Source organism: Lemur catta, chromosome 1, assembly GCF_020740605.2.
Source record: "Lemur catta isolate mLemCat1 chromosome 1, mLemCat1.pri, whole genome shotgun sequence".
NCBI classification, from domain to species: Eukaryota; Metazoa; Chordata; class Mammalia; order Primates; family Lemuridae; genus Lemur; species Lemur catta.
This window is the reverse complement of record NC_059128.1, coordinates 127,758,217-127,770,528: the sequence shown is the minus strand read 5'-3', so window position 1 is coordinate 127,770,528 and position 12,312 is coordinate 127,758,217. Positions and strand designations below refer to the sequence as shown.

General features: G+C 45.3%; 1 protein-coding gene across 2 annotated transcripts in view; it reads left to right on the top strand.

The window, feature by feature from the left end:
- The first annotated feature begins 929 nt into the window (after positions 1-929).
- FAM107B (family with sequence similarity 107 member B) overlaps positions 930-12,312 on the top strand; it is a 63,238-nt gene continuing 51,855 nt past the window's right edge. Inside the window, exon 1 of one of the 2 annotated variants that reach the window (XM_045533762.1) lies at positions 930-987. The gene's annotated coding sequence lies outside the window, so the exon portion shown is untranslated. The remainder of the gene's footprint in view (positions 988-12,312) is intronic. The other variant, XM_045533770.1, reaches the window with a different exon arrangement.

The following is a 12,312-nucleotide window of genomic DNA, read 5'->3' as shown; positions in this document are numbered from 1 at the left end:
TGTTGTCTTTTTGGTTGCTCTGAAACAGATCCCGTTTCAGATCCCGGTTTTGTGCCTGCTGTGATTCAGGTAGATGGTAATCTCAGAGTCCTGGGGTTGGCCAGAGAGGCAACTTGTGGTAAGAGAGCTGAAAAAAATGAAAAGCAGGGAGAAAAAGAGGTAAAAGAAACCCTTTCTCCCTCGTGGACACATTTAAGTCTCTAATTACCCTTTGATGAAGGGAGTAGGTGGAATGTGAGTCTATCTCCAGGTCACTGGGTTTTGAGTCCCGGCTTGGCAATGAATTGCTCCTATTTACAACAAATCTGCTTCCTTTTCCTCCCTGATTCCTTTTGAGTTTTCTTCCAAGATGTATTGGCAGGATTTCAACGGGGACAAGAGCATCACAGGCGTGGACTGGAGATGAGACCAGACACCAGGTGGCCAAACACTCCTGAGAACCTGAGAGAGAGACACACACACCGAGAGAGAAAACGAGAGAGAATGTGAGAGTGCGAGAGCGCGAGGGCTTTGCTTGTGGCTGTGAACTTGGGTCTGCCATCGTCCCATTTTGCCCTCTCTCCTGGTGACGCTCAGTGTTTTGCTTCAGACGTTCCCTCTCCCCTCCCGAGAGTCCCCGAAGCCAACCCAGCTGAAGCGACACCAGCCCCTCCCGGCACGACCCCGGCGCCCCCCGCCTCTCTCCCGCGGCCTCGCGGCGCACGCGGGCGGGCGGGGCGGAAGGAAGGCGTGGGCGCGGCGCGGTGGGCGTGGCAGAGGCGTGGCATCGCCGGATTCGCCCCGCCCCCGGTCCGCCCCGCTGCTTAATTCGGACGCGCGGGGCCGCGGGGTGCGAGAGCCGCCCTGAGCCGGACGGGCTTGCGGGCCTGGCCGCCGCGGATTCGCCCTCGCGCCGCCTCGGGCCGCCGCCGACCAGCCGCACCGCCGGGGCCGCCGCGGGCGCCCGGAGCCGGCCGCAGGGAGCCGCGCGCCTTTGTGCGCACCGAGGTGGGTTCGCCTCCCGCACTTACTTTGCACACAAAGACGAGGGGCGCGGGGAGGCGGGCTGCCCGCCGGGAGGCTGCGTCGCGGCCGCCCGGCCAGACCCCGGCCCGGGGACCCTCCCTGCGGGTGGCGGCGGGGCTGGGGTCCCTCGTGCGCGGGAGCGCGGCGGGCGTGCGGGGGGCCCGGTCACCCCGCGCCGCGCCCGGGGAGGTGCCGGGGCGCGGGGCCGGCGCGCGGCGGGGCCCGGGCGGTGGCCCCGGCCGAGGGGCGCCGGGGGGCGCCGTGAGAGAAGGGGGCCCGGCGGCCGCTCGGCTCATTGTTGCTTCCTCGGCCCTGCCAAGGGGCGCCCCTTTCCGGAGCGGGGTGCGCTGCCCGGCCTGGGAGCCCGGGGTCCGCGGCGCCAACCCCTGCCCGGCAGACAAAGGCGGGGCCGCGGGGGGTGGCCCCGGCTCGCAGGGTGGCCGTGACACCGGCTCCAGTCTGCAAGTAACTTTTCCCCTTTCGGCTCTGCTCCGTCGCCGCTGCTCCAGGGAACCCAGCATATGGGTGGCATCTGCACACCAGAAGTCCTAACATTTTGGGTCGCATCATTTCCCTCCAAGCATCTTCAGGTCCCCGGGAGGTGGCAATGATTCGTATGGCCAAGTTTTAACATGCTGTGTAGGGCATGGTGTCAACCCCATGCCACCTTTGAAGAGGAATCCTACTGAGAGGATAAATTGCAGATCTTATTCTCTGTAGCAAGGTGCCAACCAGACCTTTCCTTGCTTGGAAAGATTTTAGTCAGTGACAGAGCAAAGTTACTTGCTTGGAATGGGTGAGATATTGAGGGGACATTCAGCAAAGCAGAATGAGGCCTATTAGACTTTATGTTCCTAAACTTGAGATTTCTTGCCAACAGGTACATCAGTTCTCTTCTATGGCCACATCCCCCCTCCCCCCCAGCCTTAACTTTAGAATTTTAGCCGACAACCAAGTTGCTTTAAATTGAGGTAGTGTTTGGGATACCTGTCTAGAGATTTCTTCATGCTAGTAGTTTCAAGTTTAAAACTGCTAAATGTAAGATTATATTTAAAATTGAAGAAATACAGGAAAAAGATCACTTACATGCCCATCACCCAAACACACCGGAGGATGAAGGCATCTTTGCTTGATTTGTGGTTTGGGCCATGGTGTGTTTGTGTAGATAGCTAGAGAGACAGACACAAAGACTAAACGAAGGTGTTACCGATCCTTACCTGTACTTCTCACATCTTTGATAATCATAGTTCTACAATAATGGTTTGCCACTTTCATACGTGATTAATGCTGACAAGTTGTTTTGAAATATATTTCTTATAGGCTTGTAAATAACCACCTGTACAGAAGGGAGAGGGAAGATACAGGAAAAACAATGTAATTACCACTTTATTTGGAAGACGGAGTTGACAAAAAACTTTGATGGACTGTAGTCTTTGGGTTTCAGGAGTAATCTGGGATTGACTTCTTTTTTTAAAAATGAAACCATCTTTCAGCTTTTAAAATATTTAAAAAGTAAAATTGTGTTCTGATTCATGAGAAATATGTGATGAAAAAGAATTCTGTTTTGTAGAACAAGGAATTAGCAGTACAAGGAATCTACCGCTAGCTACATGCTTGCTCGGAAAGACTTTATACTGAGAAACTAAAATAAGGGATCCCTGTGAATAGTGAGTAGTGTTGAGTGCATGTGTTTGGTGCAGACAGAAATCATTGTTCAGCCACAGATTGGGCCACTGAACACTTTTGTGATGACATACTTTTATTGTCCCGTTGTAAAATCTTCAGACATTTGAATTCTCTAATATGCAAAGTAAGAAAAGGTCTTTGAAGGGGCTAAGTGCAGTGGCTCATGCCTGTAATCCTAGCATTCTGGGAGGCTAAGGCAGGAGGATCCCTTGAGGTCAGGAGTTTGAGACCAGCCTGGGCAAGAACAAGACCCCGTCTCTACCAAAAATGGAAAAAATTAGTGTGGCCAAGTGTCATGCAGCTTTGATGATGCCACTGCACTGTACCCAGGGTGACAGAGTGAGACCCTGTCTCAAAATCAAAAATAAAAAGAGATCTTTAAGACAGCCATTTAGAAGTAGGTTGATCGTTAGGATGATGCAATACTTTTTGAAGTTAGGAGGATTTACAAGAAGGAAGTTGCGGTTATGTGCTATCAGGTGCATTCTCACTGTTCCTAATACTCGGGGCTAATCTGCATGCACGCTCAGGGCAGCGTTGCAGCGTGGTGGTGACCTGTGAGTGAATACGTCAAGCGTGTATTGTCTGCTCTAATGATCAGCATTCCTTCCGGAATCGTGGTACCTTTCTCCATAGAAAAGTCAAAAGAAACTCCAAAGGGAACTGTCAGAATCTCCTACCCTGGGAGACTGAAGAGTCCATTACTGGGGTGGTTAAAAGTGAATTTGGTTTGTGCTGGAGAGAAGTGAAATGAAAAAACTTGCTCCTGAATTGTGGGAGGATGGATGCTGTCATTCATTCATTCATTCATTACCACGATGTTTTTTTTTTTTTAATTTAAAGTGTGAGAAGTAAAGGTGTTCTTTGGGAGTGGTTGTGGAGAAGACTTTTCTCCTGACTGAAAGAGGGAACACAGAAGATTAGTAATATGGTTTCATGTTACCACTAACGTTCCATCTGCCCCTTCCCTCTGGAGTTCTGTGTGCAAGTGTCTTGAGAAAGTGGGTCAGGGAGTTTGGTTAGGTAAGATCTAGATTTCGAGCATTTACAGAAGCACCTGGATTTGTTGGGGAAGTCGTCACCCTTTAAGTCCCTTTAAGCTATCTATTCAGCCATAGATTTGGCCACTGGATGCTTTTGTCATTGCATTGTTTTTATTTTCCCCTACCAAAGATGTTCTGCCAAAGATGTGAGTCAAGCACACCTTAATAGGAAAGCAGGATGTATGGTCTGGGCTTTATCGTGGTAGTATAGGTGTGTGTGTGTGTGTGTGTGTGTGTCTGTATGTGGGTCACATGGTTTGGTGACAGTAATGTTCCCTCCACATAGGAAAGTCTTGGAGTTCCAGGCTGTGGCATTGAGAGCTGGGGTGTAAGCAAAGCTCCCCTTAGAGGCCATGCAAGGGCAGGCCTTGCTTGGGGTGCTCCTCCTGAAGGGCTGTTGGAGAAGTCCTTAGCAGCATGAGACTTAGAAGTCTTTAAATGGGAGGGACACTGAGCCTCGGAAACCTTCTGGGTTAAGTATGTGTTGTCAAGTCTCCTTAAACAAGGTTGAAAAAATGCAAGATGCAGACCAGCTGTGGCCATCATGGCTGCTGTGGGTACATGTGATTAGAGGATTCTCTCTCCTCTTCCTCTGTTCTCCTTTCTGTTGTCAGTGCCAACCTGAGTTATCCAGGAGCATCCATGTGTGACAGCTCTGCTTGGCCATGGCTCTGGACCAGGGGAGTGGGCTTGCAGAATAAGGCAAGGTTCTTCATGTGGGGTAGAGGAGAGGCTTGCAGCTTTGAGCCATGCACATTGGAGTTGGAATCCAGGCACCAGCTTTGTGACCTCTGGCAAATCACGTGAGGCCTGTGAGCTTCAGTGTTCTCATTGATGAGGCTGACTTGGCGGTTATCTACCTCCCACGGCATGGTGAGGACACATGTGAGGTTGTGAAGTCCCAGCACATGATCCCTGAGACTTGGCAGGTGGTGGATGTTTATATGCTGCTGCATCAGTGCCCACAGTCTTTTAAAAATGTTCCTTTAAAAATGTTATTATGGGGAGAACACTTAACATGAGATCTACCCTCTTGACATACTTTTTAAGTGTACTTGGTAGTATTGCCAACTGCAGGTACAATATTGTACAGCAGATCTCTAGGCATCGTTCATCTTGCTTTTACGCCCATTGATTAGTGACTCTTTGTTTCCCCCTTATCCCAGTCTCTGAGAACCCCCATTCTACTCTTTGAGTCTGTGAGTTTACCTATTTGAATACTTCATGTAAGCGGAATCACATAGGATTTGTCTTTCTGTGCTTGGCGTATTTATTTCACTTAACATAATGTCCTACAGGTTCATGCATATTGTTGCATATGGCAGAATTTCCTTTTTTTTTTAAAAAAAAAAATAAGGCTGCATAGTATTCCATTGTATGTCTATACCACATTTACCTATTCATCTGTGGGTGGACTGTTAAGTTGACTTCCACAAAACTCTTAGAAGAAATTGTAGGGGAAAACCTTCATGACCTTGGCCTTGGCAGTGATTACATGGCTATGACAACAGGAGCACAGGGAACAAAACCAAAAATAAACAAACAGGGTGGCATCAAACTAAAAAGCCTCCGCACAGCACAGGAAACAGTCCACAGAGGGAAAAGGTAGCCTATAGAATGTGGGAAGATATTTACAAACCACGTATCTGGTAAGGGGTTAATATCCAAAATATATAAGGAACTCTGACAACTCACTAGTAAAACAAAAAAAACTAATAACTTGAATCAAAAACGGGCTAAGGACTTGAGTGGACATTTTGCCCGTAGCATTTCAACTCAGATTTTAGTGACGCAGCCGGCAGTGATCTCGAGGTGCTGACACAGGGCCACTTGGGAGGGCGAGGGTCTTCGTCCTGCGTCCTCACCTGGCTCCCCGGGATATCATCATGCTTTCAGGAGAGTTTTAAAGATAACCTGGTTTTGATATTAGAAATAGCATGTTTTATTCTATTCTTGGACACAGTTGTGACATTTTTCCTAAAGTGTCATAGTAAGGTGTATAGGAGGAAGGCTGTGATACCGTGGCGTAAGCTTCTCTGTGTCATCATTACTATATGAGACAGAGCTTACTTTGTGAGGGTTAAAGTTAAAATTCATGCTTCAACCAGGTTTGAAGGCATCTGGGCCCGAGGGATGCTAATGAGTTTACGCAAACCATCATATTATATTATAAAGTCCTATAGAGTCATATTATAGAGTCCAGCAGTATAATCAGTCAGAAGTCGTTTATGAATGTCTAACATAGATGGATTAAAATTCTCATGTCCTGGAGGAAGTTGAGAGTGTCATTGTGAATATGTGTATGTGGAGGGACTTTACTTATAATACTGTTTCCCTTATGAGTTGCTGTCATTTGAAATAGGCAGAACTGTGGTAAGGGTTCTTTTTTCTTTCTTTCTTCTTTAAGTGGATGCTCAGAGTAATGTAGTGTATTGGAAAGAGAGAGGCCTAGACTTTGAAAATTTTCAGAATCTTAAACCTGAGTACACCGTGAATTGGTATATGATCTTGGGGCAGGTCATTATTTCTGTTTCCCAACATTCTCCTCTGTAAAAAACCAGAATCACACTTACCTACCTCTTAGAGGTGTCTTGAGGGTGAGATGGAAGCCTGCGTGCACTGTGCCTGGTCGTCCTTCTCGGGAACGCCCGGGGATTCTGATAGCACGTGGACCACCCTCCCGCACAGGTGAGAGAAGGCAGGGCGCAGAATAGACAGAGAAGCGGCCGTATCATCTTTTAGGTTCCTGCTGTGGTGGGTCCGTGCTGTTAGTCTGGGCTCATGGGGTGGGAGGCTTTGTAGGAGTAACAGACAATCAGACTTAGAGTTTGACCTCTCAGGGCTCCCGTATTCTTGTCTATGAAATGCAACAATAATAATGGCAATATTTTTATTACCAACTAACAGTTCTTGAGTACTTCCTATGTGGCCAGCCATCATGTTAAGCGCTTTATGACATTTCATTCGTTCAGCAAATATTTAAGGAATGCAACTGTGTTCCAGGCACTGTCCCAGACTCTGGGGATCTGTGGCTAGGATGGTGGCGAGGACAGACAGAATCCCCACCTGCGTGGAGTTTATATGCTAGTGGGGTGACAGACAGTAAATAAGGACATGGATAAGGTGATTCCTGTGATCCCTGCTGTTTAGGAAACGAAGTCAGGCCAGGGGCTGGAGTCCGGTGGGAAAGCGGGTGGTGTTTTTAATAGGGTGAGGCCCCTCTGAGGAGGGGACTTTGAGATCTGGGTGAAGCAAGGGGGTGACCTTGCTCCAGTCTGTCTGTGCAGAGCAAGTGCAGGTAACAGCCCTGGGGCCACAGGACCTGTGGTGGAAGGAATGGCGAGAAGGCTGGTGTGGAGGGAGCCAGGTGGGCAGGACAGGAAGAGGGATGTGAGGTGGAGTCCTTGCAGGGCATCGGCAGGACTTGGCGGATGGGGCTCTGAGCAGGGCATGGAGAAGACTGGCCTTGTGTTTTACAAATGTCTCCCTGGCTGTGGAGGGCAAGGCAGGATGCAGGCAGGGAGATCAGTGGGGATGGAGCTGGTAAGGTGGATGAGAGCTGGTGTTTGAGACAGAAAGGAACTGCCAGACACACCAGCCGCTGGGTGAAAGATGGTGCTGTTGACTGCTGTGGGAAGACTGGTGGTGGGTTATCTATATAGTGCTCACCACAGCCTCTTGAAGTATTGTTTTATTCCCATTTTTCAGATGTGGTGGAAACCAAGAGTGAGAGGAGTAAAAAGTTTGCCCTGGGAAGAAGCTGAGCCAGGATTAGGATCCGAGTCTGATTAGGGCCCAAGTTTTGCATTTTCAGCCATTTTGCTGTGCTCTGTAAATATCCGAATTTACGGTCATGCCAGATTGATGTGAGCCCACCCATGCAGACACTTTGGAAATGCAGCTACTTTTTTTTTTTCAGTATTGCTTTATTGAGGTATAACTTATATTTCCTACAATTCACCCATTCTAAGTGTACAGTTCCGTAATTTTTAGTAAATTTGTAAGGTTGGGCAGCTTCCCCACTGTCCACGTTTAGACTGCAGTCTCTTCCCACCCCGTTCCCAGATCTTTTTTCTGTCTTTAGAGTTTTGCCTTTTCTAGAAATTTCCTGCAAATGGAATCACATAACATGGCCTCTTGTGTCTGGCGTTGTTCGTTTGGCAGAATGTTTTTGAGGTTCATCTGTTGTTACTTAACACATCTGCTTTTGAGGAACATTCTTGGCCTTTGTCAGAAAGAGGTGCTCTGTGATAATGAGAAAAACCCTCCAGTGAGATGTGCCTTGAGATGATTGTAAAAATAACGATAGCTAACATTTACCAAGCATTTGTTATATGCCAGGCATGGGCACCTTCATTATCTTCTGTGATCTTCCAAGCAATTCTGTGGGTGCCATTATCAGTGTTTTACAAATGGAGACGCTAAAAGCATGGAGACGTTTAAAAGTTTGCCCAGGGTTATGAGATCTGAGATCAAACTCGGGTCTTCTCTCTGCAGAACTGCCTCTCGAACACTCCTTGGTGTTCCCTTAAATGAATGTTTATTTAAAGCTTGTGGCGTCTTAGCTTCAGAAAGGGGTTGGAGTCCCAGTTGGAATAATGCACTTGCCAGGTAAATCTAAAACTGTAGGTTTAAGGAGAGTAATTGTACTGAATTTTTATTTTAACATTACCATATGGAAATTATAGTGTCTTAAAGTGAGTGATCCATTTGTGAAGTAGTTTTCTTATGCGAAGTGTCAGGATGGCACCAAATTAAAAACTTAATTATGTCGTTAGACAGAGCTTGTGTGTTTGAGTTGTGTTTTAAATATTGTGTTTACCAGAAACGCCATTTTGGTACAAAGCATCCCAAGGCTATTACCTTATTAATGGATGGAATTTAATTAGGCATCATGCATTTTGCAAGATGTTTATATAATTGTATTATATATTAATACATTTTACCCTCCCTCTAACAATTCTGTAATTAAACAGTATTTTTTCCTATCCACATATAGTCTGTGTTGCATGATTTCATATATTGTATTGCAGAGGGATTCTTCCTAACTTTTTTATTTTCCTTCCTAATTTTCTAAATGGAATTATGCCATCGTTAAACTAACTCTTTAGGTGTAGTACATCTTCTACTTCAGAGGACTTTTAATTATAATCCCATTTTACTAGTTCAAAATAGCCAACAAAAAAGCTACATTTTATGTTAGAAAACCTGGTTTTAAGTATAAAGAAATTAATAATAGTAATACTAAATTTTAATTTTAAAAGATTTCCATCACATCTTTATTAATCTCTTTATATGGTTGGAACCACAGGACAGTCTACCATTTTTTAAAAGATTAACTGGTGAAATGCTAGGCTTTTGAAACAGGTGAAAGAGGACAGTCGTCATTCCATACTTGTTGGGCAGTTCTGGGCAGGTTCAAGCTAGAAGCTTGGGGGATGGTAGGATTTGGGGGCAGAGGTAGAGACTTAAATGGTGCAGTAAAGAAGCCCTTATCTTGTAGTGGCTGCCGGACATGGTTCAGCTTTAATCTCCATGTCCTGGCTGGACAGCGTGCGTCAGCTGCTCAGGCCACCAGCACCAGCATGCGGGTCGCAGTCATTGGAAGCGGGCCCCAACCTGTTTCTTTTTCCATTCCAGACTGGCTGCTGATGGCACATGTCTGCAGGGGAGGGGGTATGTGACACTGCAGAACCAAACCAAATTGAAATTGCAGGGAGTAAAAATTGGACCCTACATGTCCATGTGTGCGCTTTATGCAAGTTATTACGTCAATTATCTGTCCAAAAAAAGATAGACAAAAAGCAAAACAAAACCACAAAACCTCCAGGCGTAGAGGTGCTGGGGCGGTGCCCCGTTAAGGATGCAAAATCAAGATTGCCACTTTGGTGTTGTGCATCTCTTTTTCTCCTCTCCCACTTCATAGGTACCTCGCTTGCTTCCAATGCTGGTTTCTCTGCTCAGAATGGTGATTTTATGCTTTTTATGTGAGTGGCTTTCAGAGGAAGCTCAGGTTGCTACAAACCTATCAGCAGAAATTGCCAGGAGGGGGTCCTGTACATTTCCTCTGTAGACAGCCCCAGGAACTGCCTCTTGTTTTGCCGAGCATGAGTTGTTGTACCTGAGGGTTTTGCATCCTGAGATGGATGGGTCCCAGCCAACATAGCCTAGTTTCTGGGCCCAGGCCCTGCTCTTTCACCTGGGAGGTGGCTGGATGTGCAGTTTGGGAAATCACATGGCCAGAGATGAGGGAAGCCCAGGGGTCTGTTGAACTCCCACCTCCCCAACACTGATTTCACCCCTTATTAGCTTAAAAATGGCTTTTCACAGTTGGTTTCTTCCAACTAGAACCCTAACAAAGTCCGTGCAGTGCATTTGAATATCATACCTCGTAAAGCTTCATAAATCTAGAATAGTCCTTCTTTCCCCACCCTTTTTTGCCCGTGTTATTGATTTGTGGAAGAAATCAGGTCACTTGTCTAGTAGAATGTCCCACATTACGGATATTACTGCTAGTTTTCTTTTAAAACTTGTCCCACTAGACACTGTATTTTGTTAAACTGGAAGTTGGCCTTCAAGCTTGATTAGATTCAGGTTTGGCTCTTTTGGCAAGATTAATTTGTTGGTGGTGTCATCTACTTCGTGTTGCATCGTCTTGGGAAAATGGCTGTGTCACTTGCAGGGATGCTGAGATTGATCACTGGGGGTCTTGTGGTGGCAGCTTGATCCTTTCATTGTGAATTTTCCCGCTGACATCTCTCCCAGTGCCATTGGCATCCATTGATAACTGTTGCTGGGATTAATTATTTCATTGGAGATTGTTAATTCTTCTCTCTTAATGAGTCAGGAGTGAGTGTGAGATGAGATTTAAACTGGCCAGCATATGAGGGAAAACTGTCAACGCTAATGCAGCTTAGGGGCATCTAAAGAATTAATAGAAAAAAGCAAAGATTCGCTTGGTTCTTACAGTCATTGTGAGTACTTCCTATCATTAATGCTAATTACCGTTTGCACAATCTTTTATAAATGTTATTGTATCAGGTTAATTTTATTGTAAATCTTGTTTAATAGCAATATTAAAGTCTTTGCACTTAGGCTAACTCTGTTGTTTACATAACTTGGGCGCCTGCTCACCACCTAAATGAGGACATTGTGAGCTAGGTTTATGAGATACAATTCCACGGGATGGTGCAGACCATGACAGATGATCTTTTCCAATCATTTAAAATTTTCTGACACATAAGAACATTTATGCTCAGTCTTTTCTTAGAAAAAGGTCAGTCATTGGTGGGAGGAGAATGATAAATCTGAAAGAGTTTTGTCTTCTGCTAAAATGTAAGAGACAGACCTCTAACGGCAACTTTCGACTTCATTGTTTAGAGTGTTTGGAAAGGCTAGATGATTGCATTGTTTCCAGTAGGAAGTAATTGAGAGTTCCTTTTAAAGGAGCATGATCATAACAAATGAATATAATTTATGTGTGTTCCATCACTACCAGGCCACACTGTGAAATACTACATCAGCAGTCTGATTTGGGGACAGCCTCAATACTTGAAGTCCCCTGGAATGGAAATATATTGAGTCCTTCTATCACAGGCATGGCTTCCTTTTGCTGCAGTGTGTTCCTTGTAACCACACTATGAAAAGGATCATCGTAAAGTAGGTTCTAGGTTTCACAACATCATTATCTCATAATTAGGAATTATGCTTTTGAACATACACTTGCTATCAAATAAATCATGGCTGTGACCATGAAGTCATAAAAGAAAGATGAAAACTAGAAACATAAAAGACTTTGAAATTGCAAATGATGGTGTGTCATCAGAGAGGGTTTGAGCTTGGAGAACCCGTAGAAATCAAGAGATCATCTAATCACAGCTTCTCATTTTTCTGTGAATAAACCGGCACTTAGGTATGTTACTAGCTTGCCCAAGACCACACAGCTAATGATGGATAGAGGTGGAACCCAAACTCATCCCAGAATAATGACCATTAATACTTGAGTGTTTCTTATGCTCATGCTAAACGCTTTTTACATGCATCATTTTTTTGGTCCTCACGACAGCCCTGTGATGTGGGACTATAATTGGCTTTATTTTCTTGGGAGGACACTGAGGCATAGACACATTCAGTAACTTCCCCAAAGTCACAAGGACTTAGATGTATTCACTACAGAGAATATGCTCTTGTTCACCCTGTAGTACTGCCTTCAGGATCATTCATTTGTTCATTGGTTCCTTTTTATTATTATTATTTTTAAAACTTCATTATTCCTTATTCCTAATGGCCCATAAACATTGCTTTTCAAGGGCCTTTCATGTACTCATAAGATCTATTTTTTAAAAAGCACACTGGCTCTAATTTAGTTTGTCAATGTGGTCAATGGCAAGTGAGGCACTAGCTGTAATAAATATTATTTAAACAGTTAGTAGTTTTGTTTGGCTTGATAGCATTTGAAAGAGCTTTTGCTGATGGATGGTTCAGGACTCTTATAAGATGTCCAGGTAGGTTTGAACTAATAGCTTCTTTCTTTTGATAAATGCCCTTTGCCAACCCAGAGCTTTAAAAATAATTCCTT